General features: G+C 44.9%; 1 protein-coding gene across 4 annotated transcripts in view; it reads right to left on the bottom strand.

The window, feature by feature from the left end:
* SMAD1 (SMAD family member 1) overlaps positions 1–12,171 on the bottom strand; it is an 83,719-nt gene extending 71,548 nt beyond the window's left edge. Inside the window, exon 1 of one of the 4 annotated variants that reach the window (XM_061384080.1) lies at positions 12,082–12,171. The gene's annotated coding sequence lies outside the window, so the exon portion shown is untranslated. Of the gene's footprint in view, positions 1–10,979; positions 11,067–11,280; positions 11,336–12,081 lie in introns of those variants that run through there. The other 3 variants (XM_061384081.1, XM_061384079.1, XM_061384083.1) reach the window with 3 other exon arrangements.
* Between the last annotated feature and the right edge of the window lie 5,595 nt (positions 12,172–17,766).

The raw sequence follows: 17,766 nt of genomic DNA on the forward strand, positions 1-17,766 counted from the left end.
AAACTTTTCCTTTATGGTTTCTGCCTTTGAAGCCATGATGAGAAAGAAGAGCTCTATAGGTAGCTATTAATACTACCCTTCCACTATCTTTTGAAAACGACAATCAATTCACTTAATCAATGACTATCAAGAATCAATCCCCTCCTTCCATTCTGACATTATGACAAGAATCCATGCCAGAAGTTTTCTGCACTGAGTATGTATTCTCTGATTCAAAAAAAAATTTTTTTAACACTGATGAACACTGTAAGAAAAGCACAAAGATAAATTCAGAATACTTTTAAAAGCTCTGGGCAACTTAAACAGCTTTTAATAATCATCAAAGGAGATTCTTTGCTTAATTCAATTACTATACTTTTCTTAAAAAGATTTATCTGGAATTGTCAGGGAAACACGTGCTCTACAAATTCCCAAACCTGATATTTTACAATTTCATTTATTGGGATTCTCATTGCTTAACCCTTTTCAATTCATTTAATGCATTAGATGCCTTAGAACCTGTGACCCCTTATCTAGACTGGATTCGATATTGCTCTCGTTAACATTCTAGACTCCAAAATCACATTGCCTCTTACAAATGAACACTAACATTTTCTGAATGCTCACTACGTGCCAGGTCCCAGGCTAAGTCCTTCATGTATTCTTTACGTCACTGACGGCAAGATGCACCCGCTCCAAACCAGACAATTTACAATCAATGGTATGTGGTCCCCACATGATGGTTTTTTCCTCAGCAGCATATGAAATAACATCTTATGACTAGCAGCATCTTGGATGAAATATGGAAGGATAACTCATCTTACTATATCAATCCTGAGGCTGCGACTACTGTCTCTGTTTTTCAGATGAGGAAACTTGACATTCAAAAGTTAATGGTAGCTTTCTCAAAGCTTAAAAAAAAAAAAAAAGGTAAGTAAATGCTAGGAGCATGGACTTAAACCCAGGCGACCTGACTCCAACGCCTCATTTCCTAACCTGTTTGCTCTCCCTAGGCCAGAGTCATCTCTGCCAGCATTCCTCTTCAACCTTACTTTCAGGCCACCAAGTTGTATCAACATGAAAAAGCAACAATTACTAGTCCGCTCTACAGCCACATCAAGCTTTACCCCAGGCTTCCCCGGGCTGTTCAAACTTTAAGTTCTCCATAGATTTCCTAGCATGCCACCGATGACGGTTATTCCCAAATGTCTCCATTATTCTCACACTTTCAGTACCGTTTTCTGATCCTCCACGCCCGCTCACTATCCCAATGGAGGGACTGACCTATCTCCTCCACTACTGGGGAAACCAGCGCAAGCTGGCACGAGCGCCACCATCTGCTTCCCTCTCTTCTATGGACCCCAATCTGACTCTTCCGCAGTCTCCCTCCTTACCATGACTGTGGTTTCGTCACCGTCTCCAGATCACTAACTCCATCATCTGTGCTGGTTCTTTGTCCATTAACTTCTTTCCCTCAACCTTCAAATATGAAGTTCAGTTCAGTGCAGTCGCTCAGTCGTGTCCGACTCTTTTCAACCCCATGAATCACAGCACGCCAGGCCTCCCTGTCCATCGAGTCAGTGATGCCATCCAGCCATCTCATCCTCTGTCGTCCCCTTCTCCTCCTGCCCCCAATCCCTCCCAGCATCAGAGTCTTTTCCAATGAGTCAACTCTTCACATGAGGTGGCCAAAGTACTGGAGTTTCAGCTTCAGCATCATTCCTTCCAAAGAAATCCCAGAGCTGATCTCCTTCAGAATGGACTGGTTGGATCTCCTTGCAGTCCAAGGGACTCTCAAGAATCTTCTCCAACACCACAGTTCAAAAGCATCAATTCTTCGGCACTTAGCCTTCTTCACAGTCCAACTCTCACGTCCATACATGACCACTGGAAAAACCATAGCCTTGACTAGATGGACCTTTGTTGGCAAAGTAATGTCTCTGCTTTTGAATATGCTATCTAGGTTGGTCATGACTTTCCTTCCAAGGAGTAAGCGTCTTTTAATTTCATGGCTGCAGTCACCATCTGCAGTGATTTTGGAGCCCCAAAAATAAAATCTGACACTGTTTCCACTTCAAATATGAAGAAGTCTCATCAATTTTGAAACGTAAGTCACTCGAGGGCATACAAGACTATTTCTCTTAATATACGCAGCCTCTTCACCTCAGCTGCATTCACTTGATGAATGCTGACCTCCTCTCCTTCACCCTGAACCATACAACACGCTCCCCAGAGATTCCTCTAGGTTCTCTCTCCTTTTGGCTTCCTGGTTTAACTCCTCTGACCCCACACCTTTCTTCCAGTTCCTTCTTTGGTCTACTTCAAACATCCCTCTCCTTTCTACTAGTTCTTAACTGCGGGCATCAGTGGAAGAGTTTCTCCATTCATGACCCTCTCCAAATGCCCATCCATTCCTAGATGTTCCACTGTCCTTCCCAGCAGCTTACTATGTGGAGCCTACAGAAAGCTCCGAGCCCCTCCGTAGACTTTAGCTTGGCTATGTGTCTCTAACTTGCCTGTAGAATACTTGGGTACACCACGTTACATTCAACCTGTCAGTTCTAATTTATCATTCATACAACCTTCCTTCCACAACCAGTTCTTTTCTGTTCTTAAGTAAAAGCTTTATTAATTTTCTACCCACTCAGGTTGGAAGGGCTTCCCAGTTGACCCAATGGTAAAGAATCTGCCTGCTAATGCAGAAGACACAGGTTAGATCCCTGGGTCAGGAAGATCCCCTGGAGAAGGAAACAGCAACCCACTCCAGTATTCTTGCCTGAAGAATCCCATGGACAGAGGAGCCCTAAGGGCCACAGTTTATGGAGTCAAAGAGCTGGACACGACTAAGTATCTATGCACGCACAGATTGGAAACTTAAGCATAATCTCTGACATCTCTCTTTCCCATTACTCTATAGTCAAATAACTACCAAGTGTTTTTTTCACTCACAAAACCCACTCCATCAGAGAGAGAACTCAAAGTGCTTTCTTATCAATCTGCTGGCACATGGGCTTTACCCTCTCCAGCGCAAACTGCATGTTCAAACACCTTCAGTGACTTCCCAATGCTTCCTTATTCAGGCATGCTGAGGTCCTCAAATCCCCATCCAATTTCCCCTTGGGGAGCACCTCTCCTACCTCACTCTACAGCAGGGGTCCCCAACTCCAGGCACAGCAACCCACAGTGAAGAACTGGGCCACAGAGCAGGACGTGAGCGGCGAGCAGCGGGTGAACGAGGGAAGCTTCATGTGTATTTACAGCTGCTCCCCAGCATTCCAGTTGCGGCCTGAGCTCCACCTCCCGTCAGATTAGCAGGCGGCACTAGATTCTCAAAGGAGCACGAACCCTACTGAGAACTGGGCATGTGAGGGATCTCGGCTACACGCTCCTTGTGAGAAGCTAATGCCTGATGATCTGATTCTGCACTATGGCGAGTTGTGTAACTACTTCACTATATATCACAATGTAATGATAACAGAAGGTGCACATCACGCTGATAGTGCATAATAAATGTAACGTGCTTGAAGCATCCCCAAACCATTCCCCACCCCCACCTCTGTCTGTGGAAAAACTGTCTTGGATGAAACTGGTCCCTGGTGCCAAAATGGTTGGGGACCGCTGCCCTGTAGGACCCTGTCAGGAATACCCCCTGTAGGAATACCCTCTGGAGCTGCATGCTAGCCTCCAGATCTGTGCTGTCCAAAAAAAGAGCTCACTGTTAATTAGGTAGCTATTTAAACATAAGTTAACGAAAATTAAAAATGTAGTCCCCAGTTGCACTAGCCATATTTTAAATGCTCAACAGCGTTAGTTACAGAACATTTCTATCACGGCAGAAAGTTCTCTTAACGCTTATGTTCCCTCCAGTCTTCCAAGCCGCTCCTCTGCCCCCAGGTCTCATCCTTTGGCCCATGCAAACCTACAGGTCCTTCCACACCACAGAAGACCTCATGTGTGCTCTCTGTACAACTTACCTCTATATTATTAACACTATGTAACAACTCTTGCAGTGTTGCATCCAATTTTTCACTTTTTTCTGTCTTCTCACTAATTACTGAGCCACTCTGAACTAATATAGATTTGCTGACTAAGTGAAGCATATGCTGATTACTATACTACATCAAAATTATCAAGTAAGGAGACATTTCATACCCTTATCCTCCATTAAAAAGACATGTTCTCTTTCAGTTGAAAAAAAACAAAAAGATCTTGCATTTAGCTAACTAAATAATGACTTAATTTAATGCCTAATTATAATACTTGAAAGATAATTAGTTCCCTTTTTCTCTTGTGGTATTCGAAACTAAAAAAAAAAACAAAAAACAAAAAACTATAGAGGTCTGAAATACTTCCACTTTGCAAAAGCACACCGCAAAGAAACCACAAAAGATAGACAAAGAGAGGTAAAATGAATGAATACTTTGAGTAACTATACCCTATTTGAGATTGTAGGAAAAAATACAATATAGCTGCCCTAAAATTAAAAGGAAACTACAAATAAAGCATTAAATAAGTATGCATATATTTTTGAATCAAAAGCTAGACTCCTCCATCCTTTTCGTAAACATGACATTAGTGAAACTGTATTTTCATTATGAGGTTAAAAGCATATAAATGCATAACTGTTGTGTATGTTGTATGTGTTCCTTGAAACACAGGCTTGTCTGTCTCAAGAAAATTAGTTAAGTAATCAATCCACGCACCATAGACCTGGGTTCTAAATAAGGCTCCTATCTGAGCACACGAACCAAGCAGAGATTTGGGAGAATTGCCAGGCAGGGACTCCCTCAAACCGTAGTCTGAAGCTTTATCTTCAAGAGAGAATCTTCCCTAAAGTTCTCATTTTAGCTTATTAAAAAATCACAAAGATGTTAAGTTAAACTGCTCAAATACTGCACTTTCTAGTATCTGCCTAGAAACCTGATGCAGTTACTGGAGTTGAACCGTTTATTAAAGATTGGTTTTTCCCGTCTGAAAGACAGTTTTCATTATGCAAATGAATGTTCTACAGGGCCTGCTACTTCTGCAAGTCAGCCAGCAATAGCTGTAAACGTTACTTTTTTGCCTAGGATCAGCAGTATGTCTTTAAAACTGACACTATCTTAATAATGAACACAGTTTGCTTAAAAAAAAAGTAAGTATTTTCTATATGTTGCAGCCAATAAGGTAGAACATTAACTTATCTGTTTAAACACTGTATCTTTTTTTGATCTTTAAAAAAAAGGTTGTGAAATAATTTATCTTCCTCCTACCTTCTTCCTTCCAAACTTTATATACTTCACAGAATCAAACTGTTTGCCTAATCTGAAACCTGAATCCTAATTAAACTTTGTTGGCACATTATACTTTAAAAGGATTTGTATTATTTTGTAATTTAATTTCTAAACATACCACATCAATTTATAATTTAAGGTCTTCATTGTAATGTTCTAATTTAAAACTAGCAAAATTAGTGTCAATTATAACATGAAGGGATTTTCCTCTTGTTCTTTTGCTGTTATGAAGGATGACTGCTATATCACATTTTAGGGGTAATAACAGCTTTTTTTGCACTATGTAAATACTAGTGGAGATTCTTCTGTTACTAATAAAATGATTATTAAAATGTAAAAAAAAATAATGAACAACAAAGTGAAGATTAGACTTAGATTTTAAGTAAATACATTCATGCAACTTAGCTTAGCTTTTTTTGTTTTCTTTTTAAAGAAAGTAACTCCAGAAGAAGTATTAAAAATACTTCAGGTATTTTTGGAGCAAATCAGATGACAGATCACCAGATTAGCCGGAATAGCTGCACTACGAGGTAATAACAGAAAACGGATATAAAGAGTCAAGAGATTTCAGTTCAAGGCAAAACGGAGATGCCTCTATTTGCTATTAAAGCATGTCCTGCTCATCTTGGTACCAAAATGTTAAGACCAGAGCCTCCAGGCTGGTGAATACACATTAAGATGCTTTTAGAGGGAATTTCCCCAGGGGTCCAGTGGTTAAGAGTCCATCTTACAATGCAGGGGACTCGGGTTCAATTCCTGGTTGGGGAACTAAGATCCCACAAGCCACGGAGCAACTAAGCCCGCAAGCCACAGCTAGAGAGTCCATGTGCCACAACAAAGATCCCATGTGTGGCAACTAAGATCCCACGTGTGGCAACTAAGATCTGATGCTGCCAAATAAATAAGCAAGCCTTGGTTATAAAAAAAAAAAAAAAGATGCTATGAGAGTGGGGTGCCTGCAGAGGGCATGGAGCACTTTTTCTGGTACTGTCTTGTGCATCTCTTCCATCTGGCTGTTCCTGACTTACATACCCTTTTACGATAAACCGATAACAGCGATTCAAAAAGAAAAGAAAAACCACAAACAGAAGTACAACAGAGAATACTTCATCAACCTCAATGTCATTTTATAACTAATGGCAAATTTCTCTACATTTTTATATTTAAATATCCCTTTTCTCCTTAGACCTTCCAATTCTCTCCCTAGTACCCCCCAGCTCCTTCCCTAAATACCTCAATCTTGAGCTTTTGGTGGGAAATGTGATTTTTTTTTTTTTTGAGAGCTGAAAGAGATTCATATAGCAGAATTGCCTGATTTCATTTGAGCTTTGTATCTTGGATCTCCCATTTTCTAGAAAGGTTTCATTGATTAAATGAGGCATTTTCTTTTCCTTCTCTCAAAAAAAAATCAATTTTAATGTGTAAAAAAGTCTCTGTGAGGCTATCAGACTTTATCCCTTATCATCTCAAACAATGTTGGGCACACAAAGTCAGTATCGTGCCAAATAATGCTTCTTCCCTCCCCTCCCCAATTAACGCTGTATATAATCAGACCAAAAGCCCCAGGAGCACTGTGAAAGTGTTAGCTGGTCAGTTGTGTCCGACCCTTTGCGGCCCTGTGGACTGTAGCCCACCAGGTTCCCCTGTCTATGGGATCCTCCAGGCAAGAATACTGGAATGGGTTGCCATTCCCTTCTCCAGGGGATCTTCCCAACCCAGGAATAAAGCGTCTCCTGCACTGCAGGCGGATTCTTTACCATCTTAGCCACCAGGGAAGCCCAGGAACACTGCAGGCATGGTGGATAAAAAACAAACACCTGGGAACTTGACAGTGAGAGTGATCCAAGCATGGGCTTCCCTCCTCCAATCACTGGCTGGTGACTTCAGGCAAGTCCGCCGTCCCTCCCTGACGCCCGATCGCTCAACTCGACGCCCGATCGCTCAACTCAACTCGATAGGAACCAACTGGAGCAGAAAGTCATCCGAGCAGTTTTTAACACTCAGTATCTCTACTCTTTGTAAAGGAAATTACAAATCCTGTGTTTATGAGCACACTTGGCAAGGCAGGCCCATGGATGTCCTTCACCTGAAATATCACGCAATTGGGGTACTTTTGTGTACACACAAGCTTACCAGAGCAAATAAGCATGTTTGGATTAGAGGATGCAAGTCAGACAGAGGATCCAGGGTTTCATCAGATTTCTTAAACAGCCCTGATGGCCCTGCCCCCCACCCAAATTTAACAATGGCTAAACTACAAGACTACACTAAAGTAGACATTAAATGTAAAGAAAAAAGTTTTCCAAAGAATTTGCAGCAAACGATTTGCATCTCAAGATGCAGTGTTTACCAACTGAAGGGAGATTAATTTTAATGAGATAAACAGAACTACTGGAACATTTTTTTAGCACCATCAGTTTGTGCTTTTATATAAGAAAAAAGCAAGGGAAAAGAAAGTGACCGGTTTCCAGAAAATCAGAGATAAAACTAATTTGGCTTTGAAATGCATTACTTTTATGCCAGAATTATTCCTCCAATTATGTTCTGCTTAGATACGTAGGATCATTATCTTTCCTTTCTTAAGCACTTAAAAGACAACAGAAGATGACCCAGTAGAGCACAATAAGAGAAGGCAAATTTGCCTAAAAGCGTAAAAATAACAGTAAAGCTATGTCTATACCAGAATAATAAAGCCCAGCAGAACAATGTTGCGTTAGGTACTCTAGATATATTAATATATTTAAAAGCGAGGCTCTATGGTTGGGTGGGGGGAGACTCAAGACAGAAGCATATATTATGGTGGTGGTTTAGGTGCTAAGTCGTGTCTGATTCTTGCAACCCCATGGACTGTAGCCTGCCAGAATCCTCTGTCCATGGGATTCTCCAGGAAGGAATACTGGACTGCCATTTCCTTCTCCAAAGGATCTTCCCGACTCAGGAATCAAACCCCGGCCTCCTGCCTTTCAGGCAGATTCTTTACCCACTGAGCTATGAGAAAAGATTCCATATATACTTAAAGCTGATTCACATTGTTGTACAGCAAACTAACACAACACTGTAAAGCAATTACCCTCCCATTTAAAAAAGTAAGTAAAAAGGGGGAGAACAGTTAAAAAAAGACAGACTCTAGAGTGAGGCTGCCTTGTTCATATCACTGCGAAGAATATAACCACTAGGTACGTAGCCTGAGGCAAGACAATGAATTGCTCTGAACTCAGTTTCCTTACCTGTAAAATGTGACAACAGTATTTAGGCAAGTTTTGAGGCTTAAACGAGATATGAGTGTTAAAGACAAGGATATGGTAAAAACCCGGGGGGTGGGGGGCGGAAATCAGCTACTATTATTTCTCCTACCCAAAGCTCCAAATCAGAGTCCATGACACCAATGATAAATAGGATCCACAGAAAAAGTCAACCTCATTTTATGCAGCAGCTTCAATGGTTACTTCCAAGCTTTTTTTAACAAAAGCAACTAGTAAACAGCAAAATTAAGTGATGTAGCTCTTTGTCTCTGACCCCACAAACTCATCCATAGACGTAACAGGCAGAGTAGCAGCTGAAAGATGAGTAGAAAGCAAGGATGAGGAGGCGAAGGTTCTAGAGGAGCAGTGCCCAACACTGTCCATCTGTGACGATTCGAACATTCTGTGCATACCTTGTGCAATGTGGTAGCCACAAGCCACACTAGTGAGCATTTGAAATGTGGCTAGTGCTGCTGGGAAGATGAATTTTTATTTCATTTTAATTAATTTCAATTTAAATACCCACATGTGGTTATGGCTACCAGATTGGACAGCACAATATGGCTACCAGATTGTCATCCCCAGATGACAGATACACTGAATAAGGAGTGCCAGAAATTTAAGCAAAAAATAAGGATCTTTTTTTCCTGAACTGTTCATATGTTCAATTCAAATATTAGTGTCTGTTTTCAATAGAGAGCTGGTAACTGATTAGTTCAAGAAATAACGTATCAGCAGATACATCAGTATAGTGCAACTCCATGTTAAGGATCAGAGATGCGAAGTATGTGGTCCTCTGATATTTTAGAAGGTCCCTAAGGCCAAGTTAAATTCAAGCTCACATGAAGCATGATTCAGTGCAGGGATCAAAGCTGCAAAGGTCCTTATCAGCATCCCCAAAGCATCTGCTTGTCCACTACCAAATGGAAAGCTACTTAACGCAGACTTAACATCCCTTAATTTATCTTCAATTCTTTTCAGAAACTCAGAGTTCTGGAAGCCTTTCTTCTCTTCCAGAAATATGAGCGTTCCTCACCAGTTCCGCATTTCCGCTATAAACAGAATCCATGTACCACCCATATCTGAAGGATAACGCCAGACTCCTGCTCAGCTGCCCCTGTAATATGGTTTAATTATGATGACTGAACTAATAGGCTGACATCATAGACTTTTACAGGCTGACCCCATGTCATCCTGATGTATCATTTTGCACCAGTTCAGTGCTGTAAATCAATTTAAGATCTCAAGCAGGTTGAAAAGGCTGGTAATGATGCTTTCTGTGCCGTCTCTGGAGACTCTACATTATACACAACTTACATTATTTATAAAGCCTCAATGATGCCTCCATTAGCCTTGTAAGACTACACAAATGAGATCTTTTATACACACACAACTTGGCCTTGATTATGGCGGCGACTGCAGCTTAAATATACTCATCTAATTACACTCAAGTTTATTCTTTTTCCAATCTAACCAAGTTATTAAACCCAGAATTACTAGAAATCAAAATTACAAACTGCAATTTAGTTTTCAACTAATAAATGTATTTGGAAAAATGAGACACTTCCTTTTAATGCTTCATTGAGCTCAGTAGAAAACTGAATTCCAAGAGGTATAAGTTAACATTTTAAATGGCCTAAAAATTGTCACTTCTCTAAAATGCAAAGGTCATCAGCTCTTCAGGGGTATAACACCAAAGGACACTGAAAAAAGGAAAATTGTATTTCGTTACATACCTATGGCTGGAGCGGTCAAAACTAAATCAAGGACAAATCCCTACCCTCAGAAGAAACCCGATCCTGCCCGGATCCTCCAGAGGCTTTGGCATCACCCACCTCTAGAAAACCATCTCCCAAACCCTGGTTACAGTTTCCTAAAGAATTGCAATAGTGCACAAATGTACACCACCTGCACAGAAATATCAAATAACTGCAAATGGGAAGGACAGAGGGAGAGGAGAGCACAAACACTTAAATCAGTTACAGCATATTCAGGCCTGGCCCCTCCAACAGAATAACACTGATGCAAAATATTTATACCACTGAAAAATCGCGGGGCCGTGAACATTGATTCGGGCCTGATTCTTTTTCAATTGTGGCTCCAGTACAGCTCTCCTACCTCCAATAAAGCATCAGGCGGTAATCAGAAACAAGAAAAATCAACACAGCGCAGAGAACAGTTTTCTCATTGTGTTCCTGAATGTAAGCACGCTATCCACGGCAGGCCACGAGAGCGAGAAATGTTCTGAAATCAAGGCATTCTGCGATTGAGCGGCGTGCTCAAAGTTTCAGCAGCAGAACAGCACACCGAGAAATCAGGCAACTTCTGTGTCATTCCACCTACTCAAGAAACTTCAGCTACAACGGCAAGAGACCCTCAGGGGAAACAAACAAGCGGCCGGTTGTCACAGCCCTTACGACAACGATGCTTTCTCGGGAGATGGTTGGGAGACGCGCCCGGATTTTCAGAAAGGGAAGTGCCTTACCGGCGATCTTGCAAAGTGCATGGAAACAACGTCCGCGCCGCAAAATAAACAAAAGCCGCAGCTACTGTAGTTGTAAGATCCTGCAGGCATCGGTTCCCCCGCCCTTCCCAAAGTACATCAAGAAAACGCTCTCCCTGGAAGCCTTCATATATAAATATATATATATATTAATCAACTAGAAAAAGAAGCCCACATCTCTTTCACACCCACCACCCCCACCTTCCCGCAGCAACAACCCCGAGAAACACTTAACAAAGACCGAGCGCAGAGTAAATGAACAGTTGTTGCACCGCGAACTCACAAACACACATGCAGTGAGGCAATCGAATCCGGGAAAGGGAAAGGAATGAGACGACACTGCGACTCGGCGGGGGGGAGGGGGGGTAGGCGGAAGAGAAAAAAAAAAATTAACACGCCGCCGCCGCCGCCAGACCTTTGAATAAATTAGAGGGAATTTCGGTGCGAACTTTCCTTGACCTCGACCCCCAAGAGGCTGGTGGGGGCAGAGGAGGGAACCCGCCCCGCACGCGGAGGGACCCAGGGCACCGGGTGTCCCCCTGGCGCGAGCCCGGCTCCGCGGAAAGGGCAGCACCGGCGGCCGCCCTCCGACTCCCGCAGGGGTCGCCCGGGCCGGCGCGGGACACAATGGGCCCGCGGGCCGCGCCGACCGCCCAGGCCCGGCTGCAGGAAGGGAAAGGGAAACGGGCGGAGGGGGAGGGTGGCAGCGGAGGGCCGGGCGCAGCCAGGGCCGGGAGCCCGGGAGCCCGGTTCCCCACCGCAGACCCAACAAAGACGCGAGGGGCACCGCGGCCCGAGCCCTGCCCGGCTGGTCCGGCGCCGAGGGCAAAAGGTGGCAGGTTTGCTCCTTTAGAGCGGCCGGGAGGCGCCATCATGGGCGGGGGTGGGGGTCCCCCGATCCGCCCCACGCGGGGAAGAGACCCCCTCCCCGCCGCAGCCCGCGCCACCGGCCCCGCGCTCCGTCGCGGCCACCCGGCCCGCCCCAGCCCGAGGCGGCGGCGGCGGCGCTGGAAAACCGGGGCGCCGAGGGGAGGGCGGGGACGCGACGGAGAGGAAAGTTGGGTTCGGGTCTATTTCGTTTTACCGAGTTGGCTGCGCGCCCATCCGCGCGGGCGCACGAGTTGGCCGGGCGAGCCGGGTCCCCCGCGGCCCCGGTCCGGGCGGCCGGGCGCTGCGCCGCGCTGCGCTCGCAGGGTCCCTCCCCGAGCCTCGGCCCGGGCTCAGCGGCTCGGCCTCTCCTTCCTCCTCCCGCCCGCCCGCTCGCTCGCTCGCTCGCCCGCTCGCTCGCTCCCGGAGCCTGGATTGATCTGGTCGCGCTGGCGTCAGGGAGTCGGAGCCGCCCAGCCTCCACTCCTCGGCTGCCAATACTCGGCGCACTCGCCCGCCCGCCTGCTCGCTCGCTCACACGCGCACCCGCGCGCCGCCGCCGCCCGACCAGGGATCCTCTCCAAATTCCCGGCCCTGCCGGCGCGAGCGTTGGGCCCGCGCCGCCTCCCCCGCCTCCAGCCCCACGCCCCGCTTGTTCCAAGGAGAAAACACTACTGCCCCTGCCTCCTTGAGTCCAGGGGGAGCGGACTTGCGCCTTACCTGCCGGTGAAGTTTCGCTTTCAGTGTTTATTTCCAAAATGTTCATCCACACTCCCACCGTGCCCACCGAACCGCAATGGAAACGCGGAGTGCATTTTGACAATTACCTTTCGAGCTTCGCCTTTTTACTGTCTAATTTTCCTTGCCCCTCACTTACTCAGTGATTTGCAAGCCCCAGAAGTTGCTCGTACCCAGAACTGGATAACCTAATGACTATTGCCTGTGTTTATACCAAACCTTGAATCAATCAATACGTGTGTTTTATGCCAGTTCGGGATCTAATGATGCCAGTTGGTTACCTCGTTGCTCCAGATGACAAATGCCACAATAGAACTTTACAATTTTTCCATCCAGTTTCTAAGTCTTTCAAATGACATGAACTTCCCCAAATAAAACGAACTCCCAGCAACCTGATCTGCATAGACATTGACAGTGTCTTTTTGTAAGATTTAATTTTTCTCTTGGCCAGCTCTCTGTAAGCTGGCACGAAATCTTGGATAATTACCATAATGCTGAGTTATGTTTAGAGGCGAATAATTATTCTGAGGAATAAACTTCACGTGTACCAAAAGAACCATTACCACCAGTATTTTTAGAAAATTAATGGTACTCTCAAATTGTTCATGTACTTTTACATGTGCACATTCATTTAAAATTCTTATTAGCTATTTTATTATTTCTGCATTCCATGTTTAATTATTCAAAGGAAATGCAACAAGTCCCTCAAAATATGTAAACCCTGTTTATACACAGTCACACTATTTATGCTAATTTGTTCATTAAATGATTTGAGCAGTTATAGATCAATTCTTGGGGCTTGTCTTAGTTTCCCTAAAATCAACATTTGACACAATTCTTCATTGTCTACTCCGTGAAACAATAGGTGGAGTGAGCCGTGTTAAATGCCACTCTGATCAGGTCATTCCTCTGCTCAAACCCTCCTTTGATAAAGAGAGTATGCTATATCCATATAATGGAACATTCAGTTCAGTTCAATCGCTCAGTCGTGTCCGACTCTGGCAACCCCATGAATTGCAGCATGCCTGGTCTCCCTGTCCATCACCAACTCCCAGAGTTCACCCAAACTCATGTCCTTCACGTTGGTGATGCCATCCAGCTATCTCATCCTCTGTCGTCCCCTTCTCCTCCTGCCCCCAATCCCTCCCAGCATCAGAGTCTTTTCCAATGAGTCAGCTCTTCACATGAGGTGGCCAAAGTATTGGAGTTTCAGCTTCAGCATCAGTCCTTCCAAAGAACACCCAGGACTGATCTCCTTTAGAATGGACTGGTTGGATCTCCTTGCAGTCCAAGGGACTCTCAAGAGTCTTCTCCAACACCACAGTTCAAAAGGATCAATTCTTTGGCGCTCAGCTTTCTTCACAGTCCAACTTTCGCATCCATACATGACTGCTGGAAAAACCATAGCCTTGACTAGACGGACCTTTGTTGGCAAAATAATGTCTCTGCTTTTGAATATGCTATCTAGGTTGGTCATAACTTTCCTTCCAAGAAGTAAGCGTCTTTTAATTTCATGGCTGCAATTACCATCTGCAGTGATTTTAAAGCCCCCCAAAATAAAGTCTGACACTGTTTCCACTGTTTCCCCATCAGTCATAAAAAGGAAGGAAGCACTGACACAAGCTACATGGATGAAACTTGAAAACACTATGCTAAGTGAAAGAAGCCAGACACAAAAGACCACAGATTGTAACCTTCCATTTATACAAAATATCCAGGACAGGCACACCTGTTGGAAGGTAGAATGATAGTTGCCTATGTTTGGGGGGAATGGAAGGGCTGAGGGTAGGGTGTGATAACCAAAGGTTATGGAGTTTCTTTAGGGGGTGACAAAAATGTTCTAAAATTAGTCTGGGTCTTCCCTGGTGGTCCAATGGCTGCTATTCCATGCTCGCAAAGCAGGGGACCAGGGTTCAAGCCCTGGTCAGGGAACTAGATCCGACATGCCTCAAATGAAGATCCTGCGTACTGCAACTGCTTCCCAGGTGGCGCTAGAGGTAAAGAATCCACCTGTCAATGCAGGAGACATGGGTTCCATCCCTGGGTTGGGAAGATCCCCTGGAAGAAGGGATGACACCCCACTCCAGTATTCTTGCCTGGAGAATCCCATGGACACAGGAGCCTGGCGGGCTACAGTCCATAGGGTCACAGAGTCAGACACAACTGAATCGACTTAGCACACATATTGCAACTAAGACCCAGTGCAGCCAAAATAAATGAATAAATAAAATGAAATTAGACTGTGATCATCATTGCTCAACTCTATACAAATATACTAAAGCTCGTTGAACAGTACACTTTAAGTGGGCAACTTATATGACATGTCCATTTTATTTCAATAAAGCTGTTTTTTAAAAAGACCTGATGATTAACCCATGTGTGGATCCTGGATTCTGGGGGAAAGCTTGAAAAAGACATAGAGCTGTTAATTTTTTTAACCTATAGATGACCTTTCCCAGCACAGCCTGCTGCTGCTGCTAAGTCGATTCAGTCATGTCCGACTCTGTGCAACCCCATAGACGGCAGCCCACCAGGCTCCCCGGTCCCTGGGATTCTCCAGGCAAGAACACTGGAGTGGGTTGCCATTTCCTTCTCCAATGCATGAAAGTGAAAAGTGAAAGCGAAGTCGCTCAGTCGTGTCTGACCCTAAGTGACCCCATGGACCGCAGCCCTCCAGGCAAGAGTACTGGAGTGGGGTGCCATCGCCCTCTCCAGCCTAGTAGCCCCAAATGATAATTACTAATAGCACGGTTCAGTTCAGTTCAGTCGTTCAGTCATGTCCGACTCTTTGCGACCCCATGGACTGCAGGACTCCAGACCTCCCTGTCCATCACCAGCTCCCGGAGTTTACCCAAACTCATGTCCACACATGCTATGAAATTTGATTTTGCCCCAGGTTGCCAGGTATTTCTTTCAATGGAAATAGAAAATTGAACTGTTTTTAAAAGGACCTTATTCAGACAGTTGTGAAAACTTGAATGTGGGTTGCCTTGATATCATTGTATGCTCCCAAATGTTCCCTTGACTCCCGATTTCACTCAAAAGTTCTCACAATGTGGAGAAGGCCCTTCATGAACTTTCCTTCCTGCTTCCCTTTACTATCCTTACCTGTGCTCCTGCTCTATCTCTTGCTCCTTCCTTGAGTCACCGTGATCTTCTCACAAGTCTTGGAATCAACCAGGCTACACTCACACCTCAGGACCTTTGCACGAGCTGCTTTCTCCCCAGAAAGCCCTTCCCTCAGATGCGCACACGAGAGTCTCCCTCACCTCTCTCCCATCTTCACTTAAACATTCCTCTTTCAATGGGGCCTACCCTGGTCAACTTTAAAATCTCACCCCACCCCTACCACATCTCCACCAAATACATACACTTTGTATCCTCGTTCCCTGCTTGGCGAGGACACTTCACTTATCACTACCTAAGTATTTCCCTCACCAAAACTGCAGGATTTTGTGTCTATTCATCGCTGTACCCGCTGTGCCTAGAGCAGAGCCTGACACTGTTGGGGAAAGGAATGAGTGAATGAATCAATCTGCAAGAATGCTTACCAGTCTTCTCTGTCCATGGGATGTTCCTAGCAAGAATACTGGAGTGGGTTGCCATGGCCTCCTCCAGCAAATCTTCCCTACTCAGTGATCGAACCTGCGTTGTCTCCTAGCTTGGCAGGCGGATTCTTTACCATTAGCGCCACCTGCGAAGCCCGGCTATGTCCATGGAGGGGGAAAAACCTTCCTGTCAAAAAGTCCTAAAGGAAGAGGGAGCCTACCATGGGATTTGCAGCAAGAGTTTCTAAGTGCAAAGGACCCTGACGCTGAGTCTTCTTTCCCCTTTCACGGAAGAGCCAGGAGCCTCCGTGCTGAAGCGGGGAGAAGCTAGCAGGGGAAGGAAGGCAGTGTGTGAAGCCAGCTACAGACGGGCTGGTGACTGCAGAGCTGGAAACACAGGGATGTTCTCTTGTCTCTGCTTCTCTTATCTTGGTGAAATAGCCACAGACCCTACTTTCTGAGAATTGGTGAGGGCGGAAGAGATGCTGGAGGTTGAAAGAGAGAGAGGAGCAGACATGAGATGATGGTTCTCTTCTGAGGAAGAGTTTGAGAGCAAATTTGCCAGGCAGCGCTATTAAGTGCCTGTTTGAGGTTAGTGGTCATGAATTTAAAGCAAGGCCAGTCAGCATGGCTGTGGCTTTCCCTCTAGCCTCGGTCGGCCTAAGGGGGCAGAGCTGGGGTTTTGCAGGTGGATGTGATGGAGGGAACCAGGGTCAGAAAGCGGAGGGTGTAGGCAAGGGAGAGACTCTGAAAAGCCATGATAAGGAGGGAGGAGAGGACACAGGAGAGTGTGATGATGATGGAAAGGTGAGAAGATCAAAGGAATGACGGTCTGGGGTTGGGGAGAGCGCTAACCATTGCTGGAGCTGGGAACCACTCCCAAAGCTGAGGAACAGTCTGAGAATGGGACGCTGGAGATTAAAATCATGGAGCTGGGACAGTCTGGGATAATGGCAAGATTCAGCAGTATGATCAGAGAAAGTGGATGGGCTGAGCTAGGGAGGTGGACCAGATCCTCACAGAAAAGCAGGTATCATGGGACAGAAGACAAATTCATTTTGCTATGTAAGCAGTTTGTCCATCAATCATTAATCACTTACCAAAAGGTGGGCCCTTAAAATTGGCTGCAAATTTTATATATGCAAACTATGAACCCAAAAGCTTATGTTAGGAGATGGTTCTACAGAAAAAATAAATGCAATGTAGAGTTTGTGCTTTTTAAGTGAATTGAAGTGAATGTTTCCCGGGAAGGAGCCTGCCAAGAATCACTGGTGTGGTGTTCTTCACATTAATAAAGGAAGTTCCCTTCATTTTATATCTAGGAGAGATGATGGATGTTCACTAAACTTATTTCGGTCATCATTTCATGATGTATGTCATTCAAGTCATTATGCTATACACTTGAAGCTTATACAGTGCTGGTATCAATCACATCTCAATAAAACTAGAAGGAAAAAAGCAGGAGGCAAAAGTAAAGGGGGGGGGGTTGCAGTGAGAATGGGGTGGCGAGATTCATACATTTTGGATGTTGATGTCCCTTTCTTCTCGCATCATACCCTTCCCTCCAGAGAACTTTGAACTGCTTGTAGTTACAGACGTATTTAGGCGTGTTGTTG

Source organism: Bos javanicus, chromosome 17 (genome assembly GCF_032452875.1).
Source record: "Bos javanicus breed banteng chromosome 17, ARS-OSU_banteng_1.0, whole genome shotgun sequence".
NCBI lineage: Eukaryota > Metazoa > Chordata > Mammalia > Artiodactyla > Bovidae > Bos > Bos javanicus.